General features: G+C 36.0%; 1 pseudogene; it reads left to right on the forward strand.

Moving 5' to 3' along the window:
- Nucleotides 1–16,846: 16,846 nt before the first annotated feature.
- On the forward strand, nt 16,847–17,987 carry LOC123608297 (annotated as a pseudogene).
- The last annotated feature ends 375 nt before the right edge of the window (nt 17,988–18,362 follow it).

The following is an 18,362-nucleotide window of genomic DNA, read 5'->3' on the forward strand; positions in this document are numbered from 1 at the left end:
CCTCAATGGGATGGGAATGAAAATACTTTTTTTTTTTTTGCAAACAATCAGTGAGTGATTGATTATGCCTGTCCATACACATGTCTGATGGATTTAAAAGTGATAGTATCTCTAATTGCAAATCCAATACCTGATTAATGTTGTTCTGAAGTTTAGTGACCTTTTAAAATAGAAAAGTATTTCACATCAATCACTGCATTGTTACTCATCAGAATATCCATTTTCACTCATTTGGATATGTGCTGCTATTGGGCAATGTGCCATTACTCCTTAACAACTGAGGCTTAAACTACTAAATTGCTTTCATATAGGCAAAAAGAAATGCAGATGTAAGCCATGTAGACTCCTCTGATTCACAATATTCATTACAAGGAGAATGTTCCTTTGGCAAAGAGAAATCTGAGGAGAGCAGTCTATGATAGATTTTGGTTCACGGTGAGCTACAAACCACCCTAGACCTTAGCAACCTCTCTGGATAAAATAAAGAAAACCTCACAGGTGTATTAGTGATATGCACATAATAGGAATTCATTAACAATTGTGTATGAGCAACTATAAAACTGACATTTTATGCAACCATGCAAATTTATGCAGTGGTGTCAGAATAACAAACCTAAATTATACAGGTAGATGACTTAACTACAATGATTAATAAGCAATTGCAAGCATTTAGGTTGTTTTTAAGTAAATGTTATGCAAATATGCTTGAATCAAAAATTAAAAGCTAAACAAACATGCTAAACTTTCAAGTAACTGCTAACATAAATGTTAATCTGACACAAATACTCTTTTGTTATTTATTTTACTTGTCAGACCCTCTGTGACCTATGTTAAGGAAAAATCACTTGTGTGCTCACATATTACAAAGAGAATAAATCTACATAATTTTAGTTCTCATTTTTAAAATAAAGAATTAAAATGGAATATAACCAAAAAACCACAAGTTGAAACTACATATATATTCTAAAATTTTATTTTTATAACTCTATTGAGTTGTAATTGACATCCAGTAATTAAATAAAGTTTATGATTTGATGTTTTGATATCTGTATATAATTATGAATCCAACATCAAAATGGTAAAGAACATATCCATCACCCTCAAAAGTTTCCTTATACCCTGTTTAATCCGTTTTGTCTGCCTCTTCCCACATCCCCCAACCTATCACCTTCCCTAGATAATCTGTAATCTACTTACTGTTACTAAAGATCAATTTGCATTGTATAGAATTTAAGACAAATGAAATTTATACAGGATGTACTTTTTTTAAAGTTCCTATAAATCTTTTTTCCCCAGTTTTTTTTGAGGAATAAATGACATACATCACTGTATAAATTAAGGCATAAATCATGATGGCTTGAATTACATGTATTATGAAATGATTACTACAATAGGTTCAGCTAATGCCCATCTTCTCAAATAAATACAAAAAAAATATTTTTTTTCCTTGTGGTGAGAACTCTTAACAACTTTCTAGGAGTGTTTCTATAGTTTCTATAAACAACTTTATAGCAGTGTTAGCTATAGTCCTCATGTTGCACATTATAATCCCTGGTGCTTATTTATTTTATAACTGGAAGTTTGTACCTTCCTCAAATTCCTCCTCTCTTCCATCCCTCCACCTCTGGTAACTGCAAGTACAATCACTTTTTCTATAAGGTGGTTTTGATTGTTTTTCTTAAATTCTACCTATAAGTGAGATTATACAGTATTTGTTTTTCTCTGTCTCACATATTTCTCACTTATTTCACTTTGAGTAATTTCCAATATCCCATCCTCCAGGTTGCTGATTCTTTCTTCTGCATGGTTGAGTCTACCTTTGAAACTCTGTTGAATTCTTTGGTTTAGTTATTGTATTTTTCAACTCTAGGGTTTGTTTTTTTCTTTTTTTTCTTTTTTTTTCTTTTTTTTTCTTTCATTCTTTTTCTTTCTTCCTTCCTTCCTTTCGTTCCTTCTTTCTTTTTTTTTATGGTAGTTGCTGTTTCCTCGTTAACTTCTTGTTTTGTTCATGCAATAACATAATAAATATTCCTTTTGTAGTATCTCAAGGAAATGTTACCAAAATTGATGAAAGGTGAGCTCTGAAGAAAGTCTCCACAAATTTCAGAGAAACAAATTATGTAATATATGTTTTCTGGCTTCAGTGGAATTCAGGTTGAATTCAGTAACATGAAATAATTAGAAAACATATTATATATATATATATATATATATATATATATATATATACATATATATATAGTTGGAATAATAAAAACATGTGTCAATTCAAAAATTATGCCTTAAACATATACAGTGATCTATATCATCATTTATTCCTCAAAAAAACTGGGAAAAAAGATTTATAGGAACTTTAAAAAAAGTACATCCTGTATAATTTCATTTGTCTTAAATTCTATACAATGCAAATTGATCTTTAGTAACAGTAAGTAGATTACAGATTATCTGGGGAAAGTGATAGGTTGGGGGATGTGGGGAGAGGCAGACAAAATGGATTAAACAGGGTTTAAGGAAACTTGAGGGTGATTGATATGTTCTTTACCATTTTGATGTTGGATTCATAATTGTAAAATAAAATGGATATATATAAAACGTGTGTGTGTGTGTATGTGTGTGACAAAGACATGTTCAAGAATATTCATTTATAATGGCCCCAAACTAGATGCAACCCAAAGCTTCTGCAATTGTGTGTGGATAATAATGTTATATCTTAAAACTGCATATTATAGTTTGATAGCAATGAACAGATGACTGTGACATGCACCAAAATAGAAGAACTTACATATATTAAACAAAATAAGCCAAATACAAACATATTGTGATTCCATTAGTGTAAGGTTTAAAAACAGGCAAAACTAATGCATAGTGATATAAGTCCAACTGAGAGGTAACTTTGGGAATTGAAAAGAGGGGAGGGAGACTGGGAGAAGGTACTGGCAGGGGATATTGAGTGCTGATAACATCTCACTTTTGGGTCTGCATAGTAGTCATACAAATGCTGATTTTGAAATAAAATAATGAACCATACCATTTCTTTACTTTTATAAATGTATTCCCATAAAATATACTTTAAATAAATACCATTACCGATCTTCACCTCTTTGTCTCCTGTCATCACTGATATACTCTCTGCCTTACCCTTTCGTTACTTTTACCTTCTGTGAAAGGTATAGTGGTTTATGCTCCAGGAAAGAAGTCCAAATGTATAGAAGAGAGATGTGAAATCTTTCCCACTGAAAACAACAAAGCATCCATAAAAACTCCTTCCAACTTGCCTGTTTTTCTTCTAAAGTAGATGTAAGAAACGATGGATGTAAAGGGGACAAGAGAGAAGACAAGAAGGGAGGGACACAGGAAAGAAAGAAAATTAAGGGAATGTCAAAGAGAATAGCTGTGAACTGAGGATTAGGACAACTAATGGAACTAAGAAAGCCCAAAGGACAAAGAAAATAAGAAAGGGAAGCCAGAAAATTTTCCATTCAGTCTTTTCACTAGTATTAAATACTGTTTATAATTTTGATCATTATACACATAGCTAAAAACTATAATGACTGCTGTTTTTCTTTTTTTTTCTTTTTTTTTTTTTTTTAAGTTTATTTATTTTTGGGACAGAGAGAGACAGAGCATGAACGGGGGAGGGGCAGAGAGAGAGGGAGACACAGAATCGGAAACAGGCTCCAGGCTCTGAGCCATCGGGCTCTCTGAGCCATCAGCCCAGAGCCCGACGCGGGGCTCGAACTCACGGACCGCGAGATCGTGACCTGGCTGAAGTCGGACGCTTAACCGACTGAGCCACCCAGGCGCCCCTGACTGCTGTTTTTCATTTTACAGAATGCCATGTAAGTAAATCTATAAGTAAATGTCTTTTTCAATTTCATAGGCCTTTGATAGGAATCCTTCCAGTGTCTAATTTTCAAGGTAAATCTCATGATACATTGTAAATTAAAATTTTCCCTTTGTTGGGATTTTTTACTTTCAAAGTTTTAATAAAATTATATGAAAACTTTTTATATCTGCATGAGTATAGACATATATCTCCTTATATTTAAAAGCTGTGTATTTCTAAAGTTTTTTTATCAGTGCATTAATAGCACCAGTTTGGGGATACCTGGGTGGCTCAATCAGTTAAGCGCCTAACTCTTGAGTTTGGCTCAGGTTGTGATCTCACAGTCTGTGAGATCCAGCCCCGTGTCGGGCTCTGTGCTGATAGCATGTAGCCTGCTTGGGATACTATCTCTCCCTGTCTCTCTCTGCCCTTCCCCTGTTTTCTCTCTCCCTCTTTCTCAAAATTAATAAATATTTTTTAAAAGCTTCAGTTTTGAGTATGTTTTATGAAGAGTTGATATTTCTCTAAAATTTCAAAAACACTGGCTTATATCTATATTACTAATTAAATATTTTAGGGAGAACTTTTAGGTTTTAAAATATACATGAGGGGCGCCTGGGTGGCGCAGTCGGTTAAGCGTCCGACTTCAGCCAGGTCACGATCTCGCGGTCCGGGAGTTCGAGCCCCGCGTCGGGCTCTGGGCTGATGGCTCAGAGCCTGGAGCCTGTTTCCGATTCTGTGTCTCCCTCTCTCTCTGCCCCTCCCCCGTTCATGCTCTGTCTCTCTCTGTCCCAAAAATAAATAAACGTTGAAAAAAAAAATTAAAAAAAAAAAATATACATGAGATTTATTGGGACACATTTGGAAATGTAAATGTATATATTCCAAAACATATTTAATACTAGTAACTATACTCTCAATAACAAAAAGTACCATGACTTAGTAGAAAAAAATTTATTAAGTGAGGCAATTATATCTGTATTCTAGGATAAAACCTTTACCCGATGTATGCAAAAACTTATCACATTGATTCTACGTGAATATTTCATTGATGCTGAGAAATGTATTTTTACACATTTTAGTATTTGTAATAGTGGGATGCATCTGACAATTGTTGTCACAATTGTTATAGTCTTACAATCACTTTAAGACTGTTAGCAGTTATGACAGAGCTGTCATTACCTGCCATGTATGACCTTGGTCTGAGCTATTCATATTGTAATTACTTCAATCGAATCATGTGCGTTATTGGAACTACACATGTCAAGTTTGATTACCATTTTAAATGTCTTTTAAAATGTCCAACTATGTCTCAGCATTGAAATACAAAATGGTATTGTGTATGCAGAGGCACAGAAGCAGAACCACAGGGCATAAATAAGACATTAGTGAAGCAAATATTCATCGTTGAAGGAATGTGGCTGCAATTTCAAATTTTCTTGAAAGCAACAAGCAAATACTTTATGGGACTTGAACAAGAAAGACACTCCCAAGTAGGGAAGCTATCTTATTTTATTTCTCTGAAATATGTAAAAGAATTTTCAATCACTGGCCATGGGAAAAAAATGAAATGAGAAATTATCAATTCCTAGAAAAATTTGGACTAAGGGAGGGAGAGACGACTGTGGGAAATTATATATTATTTAAGTTATCAGTTTGTAGAACTTCCAGGTGATTTTGTGCACAGAGGCTTAAATACCAGCAATAAGTAATTTTCTTGAGAAAAAACAAAACTATGAATATGGTAAAAATCAAACACACTTATGTAATATCAGCATCTAAATTTGACATATGGGTTTCAGTGGCTTAGAAGAAAATTCTGTAGACAATAATTCAGTACTTATCTATAAAAGCTGGATAACCATGCTCTTGAGGGCAAAGAGTAATGCATTATGTGGAAACATGAAATTGTTGACCGTGATTACAAAATTAATATACAAGATTTAGGCTATGAATGAGAGGGAATATTTAGCAATCTCTAATTTATCTTTCACGTATGCATTTTTGTTTATATGTGCCCTAAATTGATATATATGAAAAACATCTATTAAATTTAAGGTAGCTCACTCAATGATTGTAATATTTCTGTCTAAAACAAAGTCAAGATTTTACAAAACACATCCACGAACCCTGCTAAAGAAGCATTTATTTGTGAAAATTTGCAGAAACAGGAACAGTATCAGAAACATGGGTTTCCCTTGACCCATTGTATTTTAGGCCAGAATGCAGTGATTTTGGCAACGGAATGTCAGAATGTAGAAGAAAAGCTCTGATTGTGGTGTTTTTAGCTGCATAAAGAAACAGACATGTTCCTGAAAGAAGCAGATATTTAGTAACAGATGACATGGCAGCAATACAGGTCCTGTTCTTTTTTCTCTTTCTTTCTAATATTTATTTTATTATTTTTAAAGTGTATTTATTTATTTTGAGAGGGGGTAAGTAGAGGGACAGAGAGAGAGGGAGAAAAGGTCTCAAGCAACCACACTGTTAGCACGGAGCCCAATGTAGGGCTTGAACTCAAGAAACGGTAAGATCATAATCTGAGCTGAAATCAAGGTTCAGATGCTTAACTGACTGGGACACTCAGTTGCCCCTGTTGTTTTAATTATATTTTACTTCAGTATAATTAACATACAGTGTTATACAAGTTTCAGGTCTACAGTATAGTAATTCGACAATTTTACATATACTCAGTACTCTTTATGATTACTGTATAGTTACCCGTCACCAATATCACCCACCCCCCACACACCACCCCTCTGGTAATCAACAGTTTTTTTCTCTATATTTCAGAGTCTGTTTTTGTTTCTCTCTTTTTTTTTCTTTGTTCGTTTCTTTTGTTTAGATTCCACATGACTGAAATTATATGGTATTTGTCTTTCTCTGACTTATTTGACTTAGTATTGTACGTTGTACATCCATCCATGTTGCTGCAAATGATAAAATTTCATTCTTTTTTCTATGGCTGAGTGATACTCCATTGCATATGTGTGTTTATTCATTTATCAATTAATGGGTACTTGAACTGCTTCCATAGTTTGGCTATTGTAAATATCGCTGCAATGAACATGGGGATGCAAATATCTTTTCAAATTAGTGTTTTCCTATTCTTTTGGAAAATACCCAGTAGTATAATTTCTGGATCATGTGGCGATCCTATTTTTAACTTTTTGAGGAACCTTCATACTGTTTTCTACAGTGGTGCACCAGTTTGCAGTCCCACCAGCTGTGGGCATTTTCAAAGGTGGCTTTTCCTCCCCATCCAATACTTCTTGTTTATTATCTTACAGATTTTAGCCATTCTGACAGGTGTTAGGTGATATTTCATTGTGCTTTTGAATTTCATTTCCGTGATGATTAGTGATGTTGAGCATCTTTTCATGTGTCTGTTGGCCATCTGGATGTCTACTTTGGTCAAAATGTCCATGTCTTCTGCTCATTTTTAAACTGGATTGTTTTTAGTGTTGAGTTGCACAAATTCTTTGTATCTTATAGATACTAACACTTCATCAGATATGTCATTTACAAACATTTTCTCCCATTCAGTAGGCTCTCTTTTTGCTTCCTCAATTGTGGGTTTTTGTTGTTGTTGTTGTTTGTTTGTTTGTGTTGCTGTGCAGAAGCTTTTTTATTTTGATATGGTTCCAACAGTGTATTTTTGCTTTTGTTTCCCTTGCCTTAGGAAACGTATATAGAAAAAATGTTGCCACAGGTGATGTCAGAGATATTACTGCATGTCTTCTCTTCTATGATTTTTATGGTTTCAGGTCTCACATTTAGGTCCTTAATTCATTTTGAGTTTATTTGTGTATGATGTAAGAAAGTGGTCTGGTTTCATTCTTTGTCTGTAGCTGTCAAGTTTTCCTCACACCATTTGTTGAAGGGACTGGCTTTTTTCCCCTTGCATATTCTTGATTCCTTTGTTGGAGATTGAGGATATAGTTGTGGGTTTATTTCTGGATTTTTTTTATTCTATTCTATTAATCTATATGTCTATTTTTGTGCCAGTACCAGACTGTTTAGATTATTATAGCCTTATAATATAACTTGAAGTCTAGAATTGTGATACCTCAAGTTTTATTATTCTTTTTCAAGATTGCTTTGGCTATTCAGGGTGTTTTGTGGTACCATTCAAGTTTAAGGATTGTTTGTTCTAGTTCTGTGAAAAATCCTATTGGTATTTGGATAGGGATTGCATTAAGTCTGTAGACTGCTTTGGGTAGTATGGGTATTTTAACATATTTGTTTTTCCATCCATGAGCCTGAAATACTTTTCCATTTATTTGTGTCATCTTCAATTTCTTTCATCGATATTTTCTATTTTTTAGAGTACAGTCTTGCATCTGTTTGGTTAAGTTTATCCTGAGGTGTTTTACTGCTATTGGTGCAACTGAAAATGGGATTGTTTTCTTAATTTCTTTTCCTATCACTTCATAATTAGTGTATACAAAATGTAATAACTTTCTGTACATTGATTTTGTATCCTGTGACTTTACTGAATTCATTTATCAGTTCTTGTAGTTTTTTGATAGCATTGTTAGGCTTTTCTACATAGCGTATCATATGCAGATAGTGAAACTTTTACTTCTTACTTACCAATTTGGATGCCTTGTATTCCTTTTTCTTGTGTGATTGCTGTGGCTGGGACTTCCAGTACTATGTTAAATAAAAGTGGTGAGGGTGGACATCCTTGTCTTGTTCCTGACCTTACGGGAAAAGCTCTCAGTTTTTCTCCATTGCGTATGTTAGCTGTGGGTGTTTCATATATAGCCACTCTTATGTTGAGATATGTTCCCTCTCAACCTATGTTGTTGAGGGTTTTCATCATGAATGGGTGTTGTCAAATGCCTTGTCTGCATCTATTGAAATGATCAGATGGTTTTATTCTTTCACTTGTTGATATGATATATAACACTGATTAATTTGCAAATATTGAGCCATTCTTCTAACTCAGGAATAAATCCCACTTGATCGTAGTGAATGATTTTTTAAATGTATTATTGGAATTACTAATATTTTGTTGAGGGTTTTTGCATTTATGCTTTTTTTTTAGAGATATGGGCCTGTTGTTCTTTTTGGTAGTTTCTTCAGTGGACTTTGATATCCAGGTAATGCTGGCCTCACAGGATGAATTGGAAAGTTTTCCTTCTTCTTCTATTTGTTGAAATAAAAGGACAGCTTTGAGAAGGACAAGTATTATGTCTTCTTTAAATGTTCGGTAGAATTCACCTGTGAAGCCATCTGGTCTTGGATTTTTGTTCCTTGAGAGTTTTTTGAATACTGATTTCATTTCATTGCTGATAATCTGTCTGTTCAAATGACCTATTTCTTCCTGATTCAGCTTTGGGAGATTTTATGTTTCCAAAAATTTATCCATATATGCTAGGTTGTCCAATTTGTTGGCATTTAATTTTTTATAATATTCTCTTAAATCCTTTGTTTTCTCTGCTATTAATGATTATTTCTCCTCTTTCAGTTCTGAATTTTGAGTCCTGTCTCTCTCTGTCTCGGTCTCATCTCTCTTTCTGTTTCTTTCTATCTCTTTTTTATGAATCTGGCTAAAGGCTTATCAATTTTGTTAATCTTTTCAAAGAACTAGTTCCTGGGGCACCTGAGTGGCTCAGTCAGTAAAGCATCTGACTTCAGCTCAGGTCATAATCTTGAAGATTGTTAGTTCAAGTCCCACATCAGGCTCTGTGCAGACAGCTTGGAGTCTGGAGCCTGATTTAGATTCTGTGTCTTCCTCTCTCTCTGCCTCTCCCCATTTGTGTGCTCTCTCTCTCTCTCTCTGTCTCTCAAAAATAAACATTAAAGTTAAAAAAAAAAACTAGTTCCTGTTTTCACTGATTTTTTTTCAGTTTCTATTTCATTTATTTCTGTTCTACTCTTTATTATTTACTTCTTTTTAATGGTTTGGGGTGTTTAGTTCTTGTTTTTCCACCTCTGGTAGGTATAAATTTAGGTTGTTTGAGATTTTTCTTGCTTCTTAAGTTAAGCCTGTATTGCTATAAATTTCTCTCTTAGGAAACCTTTTGCTGTATCCCAGACATTTTGGACAATTGTATTTTCATTTTCATTTGTTCCAGGTTTTTTTTTCTTTTATTTCCTCTTTGATCGATCAACCTCTTGGTTGACCTATTCATTATTTAGGGGCGTGTTAGTTACTCTCCATGTATTTGTGTTCTTTTCAGATTTTCTTGTGGTTGATTTCTAGTTTCATGGTATTGTGGTGGGAAAAGATGCATGGTGTGACTTCCATCTTTGTGCATTTGTTGAGACTTGTTTTGTGACCTAACATGTGATCTGTTCTGGAGAATGTTCCATGTGCACTTGAAAAAGAATATGTATTCCACTGTTTGGAAATAGAATATCCTGAATATATCTGTTAGATCCATTAAGTCCATTGTGTCATTCAAAGCCACAGTTTCCTTGTTGGTTTTCTGTTTGGATTATGTATCTATTGATGTAAGTGCAGGGTTAAGGTCCTCTACTATTATTGTATTACTATTGATTACTTCCTTTATGTTTGCTAATAGCTGCTTTATGCATTTGCCTGCTCCTATGTTATATGTATAAATATATATAATTGTTATATATTCTTGTTGGATTATTCCCTTTAAGATATTGTAGGGTCCTTTTTTGTCTCTTGTTAGAGTATTTAATGTCTATTTTATCTTATAAAAGTATTGCCACCCTACCTTTGTTTTCACTTAAATTTGCTTGGTAAATATATTTCTAGACCTTCACTCTCAATCTGCATGCGTCTTTAGGTCTGAAATGAGTCCCTCGCAGACAGCATATAGATGGGTCTTGCTTTCTTATCCATTCCTTTGCCCTATGTGTTTTGATTGGAAAATTTAGTCCATTTATATTCAAAGTAATTATGGGTAGATATGTACTTATTGTCATTTATAAATTTGTTTTACAGTTGTTTTTGTACTTCTTCTGTCTTCCTTTTTTCTCTCACTCCTTTCTTTCACATTTTTATTTGTGGTTACTATTTATATATAACATCATATGCATATAGCAGTCTATATTAAATTGATGGCCCCTTAAGTTTGAACCCATTCTAAAAAGCATTAAATTCTTACTCCCTCACCCTCCCCCCACACACACACACACACATTTTTTAGGTATATGGTGTCCTACTTTACTTCTTTTTATTTTGTGAATCCCTTGACTAATATTACTGTTTCTGTGCTTCCTGCTTTTCTTACTCTTACTTATGGTCTTTCCTTTCCATTCAAAGAGTCCCCTTTAACATTTCTTATATGGCTTATTTAGTGGTGATGGATTTCTTTAACTTTTTTTTAAAGTTTATTTATTTTGAGAGAGAGACTGTGGATAGGAGAGGGGAAGAGAAAGAGGGAGAGAGAATCCCAAGTAGGCTCCATGTTACCAGTGCAGAAACAAATGCAGGGCTTGAACTCATAAAAATGTAAGATCATGACCTGAGATGAAACCAAGAGTCAGGTGCTTAACAGAATGAGCCACCCAGCAGTGCTGGATTCCTTTAACTTTTATCTGGAAAACTGTTTATCTCTCTTTGTATTCTGAATGATAGCCTTTCTGGATAGTCTTGTCTACAGGTTTTTTTTGTTCTTTGTTGTTTTTGTTTGTTTGTTTTATTTCAGCACTTTGAATATATCATGGCATTCTCAGCCTGCAAAGTTTCTGCAGAAAAATCAGCTAATAGTCTTACAACGTTTACCTTGTATGTAACTGTTTTCTTTTGCTTCTCTTAAAATTCTCTCTTTATCAGTACTTCATGCTATTTTAATTACTATATATCTTGGTGTGGACCTCCTTGGATTGATTTTGTTGGAGTATCTCTTTGCCTCCTAGACTTGGATTTCTCCCCCGCCTCTCCCAGATTTAGAAAGTTGTCAGCTATTATTTCTTCAAATGAATAATCGGTTCCCTTTTATCTCTTCTCCTTCTGCAAATGTTATTACACTTGGTGTCATTGAATTCCCTTAATCTATTCTCATATTTTATTATTCTTTTTTCTTTATATTGTTCATTGCTTGATTGCTTTCCATTACTCTGTCCTCCAGGTTGCTGATTAGTTCTTCTACTTCCTCTAGTCTACTATTTATTCCCTCTAGTGTATTTTTTTCATTTTTTTAATGTTTATTTAATTTAAAAGAGAGAGAGAAACACAGCAGGAGTGAGGCAGGGGCAGAGAGAGAGGGAGACACAATCTGAAGCAGGTTCCAGGTTCTGAGCTGTCAACACAGAGCCCAATGCAGGGCTTGAACCCACGAACTGTAAGATCATGACCTGAGTTGAAGTTGGTCGCTTAGCCAACTGAACCACCCAGGCGCCCCCCCCCACCAACTAGTGTATTGTTAATTTCACTTATTGAGTTATTCATCTCTTATTTGTTCTTTTTTATGTTCTCTATCCCTTTGTTGAGGTTCTCACTAGATCCTCCACTCTTTTCTCAAGTCTAGTGAGTATTTTTGTGAACATTACTTTAACTTTTCTATCAGGGTATTACTTGTCTGTGTTTCACCTAGTTCTCTTGCTGTGATTTTGTCCTGTTCTTTCATTTGGGACATCCTCCTGTGTCTCATACTGTCTAACTCTTTGTCTCTGTTAGGAAAGTCAGCTACTTCTCCTTCTCTTGAAAGTAGTGGCCTGGGGCGCCTGGGTGGCGCAGTCGGTTAAGCGTCCGACTTCAGCCGGGTCACGATCTCGCGGTCCGTGAGTTCGAGCCCCGCATCAGGCTCTGGGCTGATGGCTCGGAGCCTGGAGCCTGTTTCCGATTCTGTGTCTCCCTCTCTCTCTGCCCCTCCCCGGTTCATGCTCTGTCTCTCTCTGTCCCAAAAATAAATAAACGTTGAAAAAAAAAAAAAAAAAGAAAGTAGTGGCCTAATAAAGACAAGGTCCTATGGTACTCTGTAGTCCAGTGTCCCCAGTTCACCAGAACATGATGCTTCAGGGATGTCTCCTATGTGTGTTATGTGTGCCCTGTTGTTGTGGCTGAGTTTTGCTTGCCTCAGTCCAGTCATCTGCCATGGCTCTCTTTGCCTGTTGTGGGCAGGTTTTGTCTGATATTACTCAAGCTCAAGGTGGCCTTGTATTTTTAGTGAGACAGTCTGGGGCTGGCTTGGGCTTGAGTTGGATCAGAGCAGGCATTTGACAGAACTATGATCACACCAAACTGCAGGATGCTTTCTCTTAGTGCCCTTTTCATTGGTTGATGGGGCCTACAGTCAGGCTTGACTATAGTCCCATTGCTGGGACTATAGTTGGGCTCTGTGTGTGGTTATCTTCCCCTCTCCCCTAGGCAGGAGTCAGTTTTCAGTGGTGCTGGGCTTTGTGATTGCTTTTTGCACAATGCCAAGCTCGTGGTGTTGCTTTGCATGGACTCCTGCCAGAGACGTGTTGTATTGAGCAACTCTGCAGGAAAGCACAGGGTCAGGTCATATGATGTTAATGTTTGCAAAGGTCTGCTATTGGAGGAGACCTGGAGTTACTTTGGAGAACTCCTGAGATGGTGGGTTGTCAAGAAAATGTATGGGCAGGGGACACTATTAGCAAGCAGGATGGAGAGTATTCACACTAGTTCCAGTGTTGTATCTAGGCTGGGGGCTGGGAGAGGGAAATGGCTCTTTTGTTTTGGAGAAATCTAAAGATCCCTGCCTCTCTTGCAAATGTTCTGACATTAGCAAATAAATCTCTTTGCCATATACCCCAGGCATTTTTCAAACTGCTGTTACTATGCTGTCTCACAGTGGAGTTATTTGATATGCTATCTTTTTAAGGGTGGGTACTCAGTTTCCTATGGCCCTCTGGCTCTCCCAGAGCCAAACCTGCTGATTTTTATATTTCTAGGTGTTAAGCCCCGCTAACTGTATGAACTCACAAAATTAGAGCCTTCTGGTTTTCAAAGCCAAATGTTGTGACAATTTTTCTTTCCAGTGTGGGTCCCCCATGCCCGTGGTGCCTGATATGAAGTCTGCTCCTTTATGTCCTCTCTGTTTGCAGTGGTCCTCCCTCCTGGTTCAGTTTGGTTCCCGACGTCTCTGCCTTTCCTACTGTTTTCGATGTGGCCTCTCTATTTGGCTGTGGAGCGTCTGTTCTGCCAGTCTTTGGGTGGGTTATTTTCTGGGTTATTTATACTGATTGTGTGTTATCTAGGTGTATCTATATGTTGAGCTAAGCTTAGAATCCCTCAACTCTGCCATCTTCCCTGGAGGTAGACCCAACACAGGTCCAGTTCTATATTGAAATCTCAGTATTAATGGTTTGAGGAATATTGGTTTCTCCCCAGCATGAAAGGGAGGCATAGATCTGATACCTATGACTTGGGATCGTAACAGGAAAGATTGTCATAAAATAACAAGATTGTCATAAGGATTCACGAGGAAAAAGAAAGAATTGGGTTATAGTTTAATTTGCATTATTCTTCTCATACATAGTGTTATGCCCAGAATTCGTGATCCCCAAAGACCACCAGGGAGCCGAGTCCGATACGAAAGCAAAGAGCCTTTATTCGAGCTAGCTTGAGCTCAATCCCCTACCTGCACCGACGCAGGGGTGAGATACCAGAGAGAGAGAGCGAGTTTCAAAAGGACAAAGGTTTTATTGGGGCCTGGGGGCAGTTGGTGAGGTAATGGCTATGGCCTCAGCCGATTGGCTGGGGAAGGGTCCTGGGGAAGGGTCCGAGTCCTGTTAGGCAGGTGAGGGGGGGGTTACTCAAGGGGAGGAGGTGTGGTCAAGGTGAAGGACACAGAACAAGATGGAGTCGGCCGGCGTAGGCCCGCCCTATACTATACTATACTATACTATACTATACTATATTTATACTATAGTATACTATACTATATTTATACAATTTATACTATACTATACTATACTATATTTATACTATAATTTATACTATACTATAAATTAGTAGTAAATTTATAGAAAGGATCATTATATGATTAAATGTATCTTAGAATTAATAAAATGTAGCAAATGGAACAATTATCCATTTTGTTTCTCCATTGAAAAAAGGTGATAGTTATATGGCTTTTGTTTCTAATATTGATTTATACTCACAGATATATCTGCAGTATGCTAAACTTGTACCATAAAATAATAAGAGATATTAGGGAGAATATATAACACTCTTTTTCCCTTCATATATTACTGCATACATACAATAAATGATAGAATTTGAGCAATCCTTGGGTATCTTTTGGTTATCTTGGCATGTAAACTTTTAAATAAAATATGGCATGACTGGAATCTACCACCAATAACATTAAATGTAACGTTAAATTATTGTATACAGTATTTATCTGTTTCCATCCTATGCTCTTTATGAGCTTTCTAGTAGAATGTTTTATTCCTTTCATCATTTTATTTTTATTTATTTTTTTTTAATTTTTTTTCAACGTTTATTTATTTATTTTTGGCACAGAGAGAGACACAGCATGAACGGGGGAGGGGCAGAGAGAGAGGGAGACACAGAATCGGAAACCTTTCATCATTTTAAAGTAATTTTATTACATTATATTGACATCCTTAAATCTGGTAAAAAAGTCCTTACAGTAATGTAATATGATTCTGTAATGTTTTCTTTCTGATAATAAATAAAGATATGTTTAATAAGGTATGCCTAAGTAAAATCATATATATTACATTACATTTTTATCAGTGAAACAGTGTCATTTTAGGAGCCAGGATCAAAGATGTGCTGGAAATATAAGTGATGTAATTTCTGGGTTTTCACCTAAGCTGAAATACTGCATGAAAGAATATATTCTCTTTGAAATTACCATTATTGCTTCAAATAAATGGTAACTGAGAATGTCTGAATACTTTTCTCAAAATTATGGCTTTAGCTATGGTATGATACACTGTTGGTCAGATGAGAGGGCTATAGAACTTTTTAAGCATCCAGTAGTCTATTGAATTTGGATATAATATAATTCCTTTAAAGTTTAGTACATTCTTTTAAATTTAAACAGAGGAAGTCTTTCCATACTACCCAGCCATATGCAGTATTAATATTTTGGTGCTCTTTCTTGCTAACTTACCAGATCCAATTTGATTATTCATTATTGTCGAGTTCTTTTGGTAGATATCAATAATATCAATAATCTCACATAATTAAAGGTAGGTTAGGACATATTTCCTTTTCCTCACAACTGAGACACCAGGTGTTTTATTACAGTAAAAACAAATCTCATATTAAATTCTTCCACAAAAGCAGGTATTGACAATTTGACACAAAAAATAACCATGTAACTTTATCTTGGAGGTTTGATAGAAACACAGCTAGCTACTCTGACAAGTATTTTTAGAGTTGACTGTAGGCAGATATGATAATACTGTATTTTAGGATTCAAGTAATATTCTAGTCTGGCCATTGATAGAATTATCTCCTCTGTTCATGATAAAGTGTGGACTTCTTCAGAGTTCTAGGACTGTGACACAACCCCAAAGGGTGAGAATAGTTCAGTATTACATATTTTCTGCCATGTTCTGTATTTAAAACTTTGCAACTTACACCAACTGTGTGAAAGAGGACTTCATGGATATCAGTGATCAGTTTCATAATTTTACAAAGTTATGATCTTTGTCAAGCCTTAATCACACCATCAACGGGTTTATACTGGGAAAATCTGAATGTCAATCTAAGTTTATTTGATGAAATATTGCTGAAAACCTTCTTCAATAACATGTTTATCCACGTTAGATTAGACCAGCACTGGCAGTATGCTAGGTTAGGAAAACTGACTCCACTGGGTACAAAAGGACTTGGGTTACTGTATCAATGTGGCCTTTATTTAAATAGGTAAGTTCCTAGGAAGCCCCAAAAGACAAATTAATAAAAAAATAAGAAGGAAGAGATGGGGGAGAAGGGGGGCCTGTCTGATTAAGGGGCACTGAACCAAGAACAGTGGAGTTTGAGAAGCCAGCAGCTCCAGGTTCCACATCAATGGCCCCATTGACCAAAGTTGGGAAGAGGGGTCCTGGTCTTCGGCTTCTACACTGGGTCCTGTTTTGACAACAAACATGTCTCAGCCTGTCAGAAATAGAAAGGTCATTGATTATTCAGTTTCAGGAATCTGATGATGCTGATGAAGATTATGGAAGAGATTTAGACACTCCAGCTAAGAAAATTCAATCATCTTCCTGAGAAGTTCAAATTAAGAGGCGATCTTGAATGAATTCATAAGAAGACAGTGAGAACTCAGAAGAAAAAGATGTGGAAACCAAGAAGGATGATTCTCACTCAGCAGAGGACAGTGTGAAGATGCAAAAGAAGGTCACAAAAGTGTGTTCCAGCAATGGCAGGCAGGCTCTAAAGTAGCTTCCAAACACATAGAGAGGCTCATAGAAGATGTGGGCAGTGGAGAAGAACAAGAAGTGGAGGATGAGGCACCATTCCATAAGAAAGATTCTGGCCGAGATGATTTCCTAATAGAAGACAATAATGAAAGTGACTATGGCAGTTCAAAAAATAGAAACAGGGGTGCCTGGGTGGATCAGTTGGTTATGGGCCTGAATCTTGATTTTGACTCAGCTCATGATCTCACAGTTGGTTGGATTGAGCCCTGTGTTGAACTCTGTGCTGGCAGCATGGAGGAGCCTGCTCGGGATTCTCTCCCTCCCTCTCTCTCTCTGCCCCTCCCTTGCTCGTGCTCTCTCTCTCTCTCTCTCTCTCAAAATGAATAAATAGACTTTAAAGTTATTTAAAAATAGAAAAGAAAAAAAAAACAAAAAGATGACTAAAAAGTCCAAACCTGAGAGAAAAGTAAAGCAAATTCCCAAACTCAGGCTAAAGGCTGCAGTGACACCAATCCCCGTGAAAGAAAGGCAAAGGGAAGAAGGCTCTCTCCAACAGCTTCCAGGGCATCAAAGGAAAAGACTCCTTCTCCCAAAGAGGAGGAACCAGAAAGCTCTCCAGAAAAGAAACCTTCTGCAAGCCCTCCACTTGAGAAATTTGGAGATGAAGGATTTGGAGATGAAGGATCTGAAGATGAAGCACAGTGTGGGCAGCATTAAAAAAGTGATGATGGTTTGGGGAGAGATTTTATCTGAAAAAAAAGAGAAAAAAGAAAAAGAGGGAAAAAACAAAACCTACTTAAGATAGAACATGGTTTTGATTATAGCTTGACACATGGGCTTTCAATGTTTTTCCTTTTTCTTGAAACTAACATTTTCTTTTTCTTTCTTTTCTTTAAAGAAAACTCTTGTATGTTTAACTTACCTTTTATCTGTTGGTCCTCTCTTTGCCATCACGTCCTTCCCATCTCTTCCCGATGGAAGCCATGTCCAAGGAATCACTGGGTTGACTGCTTCATCTTTTTATTTTTAGTGGAAGGTATACCACAGTTGTAAAGCAGTAAGATTTGAAATGAACACTATGGAAATTTTGCTTTTTTTCTAAATGGTAGCAAGTTGAACAATAATCAAAAAATGTAGAAGTGTTTTAGTTAAAAATGATTGCTTCTTTCTCTACCTGGACTTAAAAAATATCACTTGTCATCTAATACAAGTTTATACCTATATACACAGTATAAATGTC

The sequence above is a fragment of the Leopardus geoffroyi genome, chromosome A1 (genome assembly GCF_018350155.1).
Source record: "Leopardus geoffroyi isolate Oge1 chromosome A1, O.geoffroyi_Oge1_pat1.0, whole genome shotgun sequence".
NCBI classification, from domain to species: domain Eukaryota; kingdom Metazoa; phylum Chordata; class Mammalia; order Carnivora; family Felidae; genus Leopardus; species Leopardus geoffroyi.